Source organism: Dipodomys spectabilis, unplaced genomic scaffold (assembly GCF_019054845.1).
Source record: "Dipodomys spectabilis isolate Male_0828 unplaced genomic scaffold, ASM1905484v1 ptg000355l, whole genome shotgun sequence".
Lineage (NCBI taxonomy): Eukaryota > Metazoa > Chordata > Mammalia > Rodentia > Heteromyidae > Dipodomys > Dipodomys spectabilis.
Window position 1 is genome coordinate 2,213,082 of NW_024871032.1, and position 9,071 is coordinate 2,222,152.

Sequence of the window (9,071 nt, forward strand, 5' to 3'; positions counted from 1 at the left end):
GGCAGGGAGGGTATATGAAGGGATGGGAAGGGTAACGTAGGAGGAGGCAACAATGTTTGAAAAGAAATGTACTCATTATCTTGCCCATGTAATTGTAACCCCTCTGTACGGTATTTTTACAGAAAAATAAAAATAAAAACAAAAAACAAATCTGCAACTTTCAGATGGCTTCCGGTTTTACATTTGTTTTCTTTGCAAGGTGACCATACTGGGTCTGAATGACATGGCTGAAAAGTGTTTCTAACCTGGCATTGGTGCAAGCTGGCAGGCTACCAAGGAAGCCATAGGCCAACACGGCCACATAGGCCCTGTGTTCGAAGCCCGGTCTTAACCCCTACTAATGCAGGGAGATCCTAAGAGTCTGGTTCCTATATATAGGAATACCGATGGAAGGATATGAATGTCAAGGTTGAATTAGTTGTTCCTGAATGATACTACTATAAAATTAAACAGAGTGATTTTAGGAAGCGATGGAATTTAATGGATATTTTTTGACACATTAAAAGAATACTATTAATTATATGGATGCAATTGTTTCAAGGCAGTAGTTGATTTAATTAATATTTCATTAAGGATGAAAACGAAAATATTAATTACATGGAGGCATAATAAATACCCAAGACTTGCTAGGAATGTAGTTTATATAACTGAAGAATGTATAAACATCTCTGGCACTCTTTAAAGATCTATATTTATTTGTGTAGTACCACCTGCACGTCAATCTGTTCTTATTTTGTCAACCCCTGGGGCTCGATCTCAGGTGCTGGGAACTTCTTGTAAGCTCTATATGCCCCAGGCTGGTGTGCTGCAACTCACCCATTCATGAATTGGGCCTTGCAGGCTATCAGTTCAGATGCCAGCACTCACAAAATTGAATGGTGGAGTAAGAAGCCTAAGGTGACACGTTTTCCTTTTCTGTGAAAGGCCTGGGTGTCAGGTGTGAAGTTTCATACATAGGCAAAGCTATATCCTATGTAATACATGTAGTAAATGTTTCATGTGTAATAAGAGTCAATAAAATAAATGGTAAATAAATGAATAAAACAAAAAAATAAAATGAATAACTACACTAAGTGCAATATGGAATCCACATACAGGGCTCGATCTTAGGGCCTGGGAACTGCCTAGCAACTGAATTGGCTAGAGGCTGCTGTGCTGGCAGTCACCCATTCATGAACTGAGCCTCTAGGCCCTGAGTTTAGATCCCAGCACTGCCAAAAATGTAATCATGGAGTGAGAAGCCGAGTGTTACATGTTTTCCTCTTCTTTGAAAGTGTTCAGTGACAGGTAGGATGTATAAATTTTATTCAAATCTATATGCTATGCAATAGGATGTCATAAATGTAAGAAATGAAATAGGTGGAAGAAAAACAGATTGAATTAGTAGTGAATCATTCTGGGATAAAATTAGACGCAATAATTATAGGACTTGGATTAAGTATAATTAATATTTTATTGAGCATTAAGAGAATAAAAATTATATGGAGACATAATTAAATACCTAATAATTAGTAGTAATACACGATACATAAGTTAATTTGTCTCATTTATGAAATATGTAATTATATGTATGGATGTATGCACATATATGATAAATAATAACAGGATATTGAGTAATTATTCATTAATGCTTTATTAATTGTTCAACTGGGACACATCATTAAATGGAGACATAATTTAAAACCAATAATTGGTAGTAATATTATCTATAATTCAATAATATACAGACATCTCTCATTTTGTGTATATAATACTTATATACAGGAAGCTCTATCTATTTATACCTCACTTACTCCTGCTGCTCAGTGGTTGAGTGCTCGCCTAGTAAGCAAGAAGCCCTGGGTTGGATTTATCAGTGCTACATAAACAGAAAATCCAGAAGTTCTGCTGTTTCTCAATCAATTGAATGCTAGCCTGGAGCACCAACACTTAGGAACATTTTCTAAGCCCTTACTCAAGCCCCAGGGCTGCCGCCAAAAACAAGGTAGAATGTTCTACCTGCAATGATATAAGGACAGGACTTCAAATACATCATCACAGAGCAAGCTAGGAGTCTGGCGCTGAATGCTGCCACCTAACCTGACTTAGACATATGTATACCGTTGGAACCCAGCTGCACGGAACCAAAAGCTGATGGCTGGCTTAACCCCATCATCCTAGCTGTTTGGGGGCTTTAAAATCCAGCTGTGGCAGGAAGTCTGTGAGACTCTTTAAAATGTGGCTCCTAGTGGCAGAGCTCTAGCCCTCAGCAAATGTTATTAGAACAGTATGCACATGCTTTGAGTTCAAGCCCCATGGGTAACCCCCCTCACAAAAAACACCCCTCTATACCATTAGATGTGATCTTTTGTGGTTTGTGAAATGTTCCTCAAAGAAGGGTGATACTGATGAAACCACCATAATTCTAATGACAATTTGTGGAATAGAGCTATGTGCTGAGCCCTTCATAGGGTGCTCTGTGCTGAGTCTTGCACAGGGTGCTATGTGCTGAGTCCTTTACAGGGTGCAGTGTGCTGAGTTCTTTACAGGGTGCTGTGTGCTGAGTCATGCAAAGAGTGTCACGTGCTGTCTCCTTCACAGGGTGCATTCATTCATCTGGTCCTTGCAAGAGCTCCACAACAGATGATTTTGCAGACAAAAAATGTGATATATATGTGTATATATACATTTATATATATATAATTCCATATTTTATATATATGTATATATATATACATATATATAAAATATGGAATTCTATGCCTCCATAAGAAAAAATGACATTGCCACATTTGTTAGTAAATGGAAAGACTTGGAAAATATTATATTAAGTGAAGTAAGACAGGCTCAAAGAAACATAGGTCCCATGGTTTTCCTTATTTGCAATAACTAGTATATGCCTGAGACAAGCAGAAAATGTCAGATATGTTGTTCTTAGGTGAAATGAAACACACCGTAAGGATTCAAATGATTTTTCTTTCTAACATATTTGTAAGATGATTTATTTGTTGCTTTGTAGGTCTCTCCCCCACAGCATAACCCCTGTTTTCACTGAATTTGATGTTGGTATAATTTGTGGAGGGGAAGAGAAAAAGAAAATCGTTTAAATAGAGATACAGGTGGACCCATTGTCAATATGAGATGTAGAATTCATTACGTCTAAAAACGAACTTTACAACTTTGGTGGGGGGGAGGGAGGGGGAAGGGATAGGAAGGGGAAACAAAGGAGGAGGCAATAATGCTTACTAAGAAATGTGTTCAATACTTTGCCAATGTAATTGTAACCCCTCTGTATGGTATTTTCACAATAAAGAAAAAAAAAAGCCGGGCGCTGGTGGCTCACGCCTGTAATCCTAGCTACTCAGGAGGCTGAGATCTGAGGTTCGCGGTCCAAAGCCAGCCCGGGTAGGAAAGACTGTGAGACTCCTATCTCCAATAAACCACCAGAAAACCGGAAGTGGCACTGTAGTTCAAGTGGTAGAGTGCTCGCTTTGAGCTGAAGAGCTGAGGGACAGCACCCAGGCCCAGAGTTCAAGCCCCACAACCGACCAAAAAAAAAATAAAAAAGAAGTCTGATTAAAAAAAAATATTGTGCCTCAGATGTGTCCCCATGGCATGGACAAAATTATGTATTACTGAAGGCTAGTGAGTTGTCTCATGCAGACAATTATTTTGTTCTTGTTTTTCTCAGTCATGAACCTTGAACTTGCGGCTTAGGCACTGACCCTTACCACTGGGCTCAGGGATAGCCCTCCACCACGTGGAGCCAAGGACCCCCTTGCAACAGAGTGCCACAGCCTAGGGGTCTATAGCTGAGGTCTGTCATCCTGCCATCTCAGGAAGCTGAGATCTGAGGATCTGGGTTCCAAACTATCTCAGATACAAAAGGCCCATGAGACTATTATCTGCAATTGATCACTAAGAAACCTGAAGTGGAAGTTTGGTGCTTGTGGCTCATGCCTGTCACACTAGCTACACAGGAGGATGAGATCTGAGGATCATGGTTCAAAGCTAGTCTGGGGCAGGAAAGTCCTTGAGACACTTAACTCCAATGAACCACAAGGAAACCTGAAGTGGTGCTGTGGCTCAAGTGGTAGAGCACTAGACTTGAGCTGAAGAACTCAAGGACAGCACCCAGGTCCATACTTTAACTGCTACAACAGAAAACAACAACAACAAGAAAAAGACAGAAACAAACTAACAAACCTGAAGTAGGGGGCTGGGAATGTGCCTTAGGGGTAGAGTGCTTTACATATATGAAACCCTGGGCATGATTTCTCAGGACCACATCACTAGAAAAAAGCCTGAAGTGTCTCTGTGGCTCAAGTGGGAGAGAGATATCCTTGTACAAGAGAAACTAGGTACACTGCTTTGATCCTATGTTCAATCTCCAGGACTGGTGTATGCCTGCATGCACATGGACACACACACACACACACACACACACACACACACACACACACACAGACCAGAAGTGAAGCTGTGACACCAAATGGTAGAGCACTGGGCTTCTGCACTGAGCTCATGTTCAGCACCCAGGCCCTGTGTTCAACCGCAAAACCTAGCCACCCAGGGCCCAACTAAGAGAGGTCAAATGTTTCAAAACATGATGAGCTTCACCAACCCTAGATGACAGGAAGCTTTGTGATATCCGACATGTGCTTGCATTTCCCAAGGTTCCAGAAACCTAGGAGAGGCATCATAGGCCCATCATCGACTGAAATTAAACATTTCATTAGGTTCAGTGCCCTAGTTCTCTGCCAGAAGGACTCCTGAATTATATTGAACATGGTATCTGAACACTGGAATATAGTCTCACAAAGGCAAGATAAGTGCAGGGAACTTGGCCTGCCAAGGCTGGTGGCATAAATGAAGGCTTCCTGTCAAAACAGAGCACTGGTGAGAGAGATAGCTTGGGGTACAAAGAGGCCTTTTTCTCCTGACCTTCAGATCCTACCCACACTCATCCTCACTAATTGGCCCAGATGGAGTTGTTTGTTTCACCGCTGTACAGGAGTGAGGCCTTTTGTCTGCCTGTCCAGACAATGAGAGACTTCTTCCACCAGGCCTGGAATGCAGAGAAACCCTCAGGGTACACTGGGAACAGTGAGGGGAGCCCTGGAACATGCAATGTCTTGAAAGCCCTCTCTGTGCCATGAAATCATTGTATTGCAAACAAATTTCCTAGTTCAGTGTCATTCATCATAGCTACTCTGGAGATTCACCTATAGGAATACATCCATCCATGTACAATACATGGAGCTACACGGTATTTTTTTTGGTGGGGGGCAGGTCCTGGGGTTGGACATTAATCCCAGCTGTTGTCCCTGAACTCCTTTTGCTCAGAGGTAGCACATTAAAATTGAGTCACAGCCCCATTTCTGGGTTTTTCTCTGATCTCATAGATATAATATTGTCAACTTTCCTACACTGGCTGGATTCAAACTAAGGTTCTCTACATCTTAGCCTTCTGAGTAGCTGGGACAGTCAGCAGCCACTGGCACCTGCCTTTCTTTTCTTCTTCATTTTTTACTCTGGGCATCTTACTTCTTAACAGGGTCATTCCAATGGTTTGAATTTATAAGTAAACTACCCAATGTTCTTTATAGGTGCAATCTCTGAGAAGGATTTTCTCTCCTCATCTTCCCCTCTGGCCACAGGTTTGAAGCCAAAAATGAGAAATGAGTGTCCCAGGATTTGGGAGCAAATGTCTAGAGGACATGCCAGTTCGTTCACTTAGCATTGAGCTGCAGTGAATTTACTATCTCAGGACGAGAGGACTGAAACCTTGAGCTATTTTCAGACTGTCTGCATTGCTCCTTTTGTCTATAAAATGACCTAATAATTATGAATGTTTTTGTCTACACCCTTAAGTATCTAGAACACACTAGAAGCATCTTCCTGTTTCTGTTTTTCTCTAGTTCCTCTCGAGATTTAGACTACAGGTTTTGTGTAGTGGCATCTCAGCGAATCCCCAAGGAAAGGTGCTTAAATCCTCCTCAGGAGATAACCATTCAAAGCCAGCCTGAGCAGGAAAGTATGTGAGCCTCTTATCTCTAATAAACTACCAGAAAACCAGAAGTGGAGCCATGGCCCAGAGGGTAGAGCTCCAGATTTGAGAGAGAAAGCCAAGCAGGAGATACTTTACAGAGCAGGCAGGAAAGCTGGGAGGCGCTTATGTCCAATTATCGACCAGATGGCTGGACGTGGAACTCTGGCGGTGGTAGAGCCTCAGCCTTGAGCAAAACAGCTCATTGCATTGGGCCCTATGTTTAAGCCCTGGGATGCCCACAAAAAATTCAAAGAGAGAAGGCCAAGTTATGTATCAGTGTCCTACTTACTTACGTGTGTATATTACTTCCCTGAGTGCAAACAGATCATAGGCAATGCTTCTGCTTTTACTTACTGATTTATTTTTCAGATATGCTCGTTGCGCATACTGCACCATTCTCTTCATTTCAAGCCCATCGCTTTTCTCTTCCAGGGCTCCACACCTGTATCCTTATATGATGCACACTTAAGCTCTCAGCAGCCTTTATTTACATTTTATTATGAGGCCAACGCAGGAACAGTCACAAATCAGGCAGGGGAAGAGAAGATCAGGATTCATATTTATAACAGGTATTCAGAAAAATTAACTTGGGGATGAAAAATGGTAGGGTACTTATGTAAAAACTACCATTAAGAAAAAGATGAGGGGGCTGGGAATGTGGATTAGTGAGAGAGTGTTTGCCTAGCATGCAAGAAGCCCTGGGTTTGATTCCTCAATAGCACATACACAGAAAAAGCCAGAATTGGTGCTGTGACTCAAGTAGCAGAGTGCTAGAGACAGTGCCAAGGCCTTGAGTTCAGCCCAAGAACTGCCAAAGAGATACCAGGTAAGTAGACAGACAGACAGACAGACAGACAGACAGACAGACAGACAGACAGACAGACAGACAGACAGACAGACAGACAGACAGACAGACAGATAGATAGATAGATAGATAGATAGATAGATAGATAGATAGATAGATAGATAGATAGATAGATAGATAGATAGATAGATAGATAGATAGAAATATGATAGGTGAATCTGGTCTTGGATCTCAGTAGGAAAGAAGGGAACACTTCCCAACCATGAGGCCTTCTGCAGTGTGCCAGGACACCAGCATCGCCTTCACATAACCACAGAACAGGAAGACTGTCTCTCTCCCACTTCTAAGGCAGTGGAGGGCCCCAGAGTCAAGAGGGCAGAGCCAGGTTCTAACTCAGGTGCTTGGAGGCAGAAGAGAAAGGGCCCTGCCTCTCCTTGGACTGGGGATTTACATTAATGATGTGAAGAATGAAGGAAGGAGAATGGACTGGCAGAGGTAGAAGAAGGGCCTTCAAATCTGACAGATGGAGAGTCAAGAACCCACTCCCTAAGACCAAAAAGCAGGATTTTTCTACTTTGTTCTTCCCCTCTCCCCCAATAAACTGGCTCTCTATTGGTAACCTAAAGATAGCCTGAGGCTCCCTTAACCTGAGGGAGGAAGGATAATTAGTCATTGTTTGAAGAGGCTGAGAAAAGCCTGACCCTTGTGTGACTCTAACAAATTTTTCAGGTTTCTGACTCTAACAAATTTTTCAGGTTTCCCCCCATTGCTGGCTGTGCCTGGAATGAATGAAGTGGTTTTGCAGCTCACTTCCCTGTTGAGTGTGTACATTCTGCCTACTAATCCTGCAGGCAGATCTCTGCACCTAGTCCGTTTTTTTGAAACTGTTTCCTGTCCTTCAAATACAGTGTTACATTGGAGTTCTTCCTGCTAACAGGGCTAGGTCTTAGATCCTGAGAACTTCATTTATACCCAGCATGGGTCAATGATGTTTCTTTCATGCTTCTATAGCTTGAGAACTCTAAGAACATTTAGAGTGCAAGTAACTTCTCATCACCAAGGGAAATCCAGGAATTCTTGAACATGTGACCTTTCAGAAGACTACTCGAGGACACAAGATGATTACAATCTTCACATGAGTGGCTGGGCAGATGGATCTGCTACACTTGAACCTTGAACTCAGCCTGCTCTCCCAGTCCATGTCCTTCTTTGTTGCTTGTCCAGTTAGCTCCTCAGGAGCTTCCAAGATAGAAATAGATTGATCAAACCCAAAGGGAGTTGCTGTCTTTTTCCTTCTTTTTCTGTCCTTTGCTTTAAATATTTTGCAGGTCTTTGGGCTTGAATTGTGGATCTAGGCTCGTTCCCTGGGCTCCTTTGGCTCAAGGCTATCGCTCTGCCATATGAGTCCCTTTCTGCTTTGTCTGTGGTGAAGTGGAAGTCAGAGCCTCATAGACATTCCTGCCCTGGCTGTCCTCACCCTGTGATCCTCAGACCTCAGACTCCTAAGAAAGGGTGACAAGCATGAGCTTCTCTTGCTCTGCTAAGTTCAGAACTATTATGACATTGAAAATACAAGTAAACTGCTCATCATAAAGGGCTTGGGGAGTATATTAACCCTTTCAACATTGGACCTTTCAGAACCATGTCACACAAGGTTATACTCCTAGAGACAGAGAGCCTGATCATTTAGATCTTCTATAATTGAACATTCAGCTCTGACTCCAATTCTGGCGTACACCAGCATTCATTTTCCAGAAAATGTTCTCATAATTAACAAATAGGAAAAGTACTTTGATTAACCCTCATTTTTTTTCCAGGTATGTATCTCGAACTCAAGCCTGGGCACTATCCCTAAGCCCTTCAGCTCAAGGTGAACACTCTACCACTTGAGTCACAGCTCCACGTGAGGTCTTTTGGTGGTTCATTGGAGGTAAGAGTCTAACAGGCTTTCCTTGCCTAAGCTGTCTCTGAACTGTGGTCTTGAGGTCTCAGCTTCATGATTAGCTAGGGTTGTAGGTGTGAGCCACCGGCATCTGACCTATTATTTTGCCAGTTCTGGGGCTTGAACGTAGGTCCGGGGTTCTGTCTCTGAGCTTCTTTTTCTCAAGGCTAGGATTCTACCACTTGAGCCATTCCACAGCTTCTGGCGTTTTCTGAGTATGTGGCACTGAGGATTTAAACCCTGGCATTCATGCATGCTGAGCAAGCTTTCTACCTATAAGCCACATTCCCAGC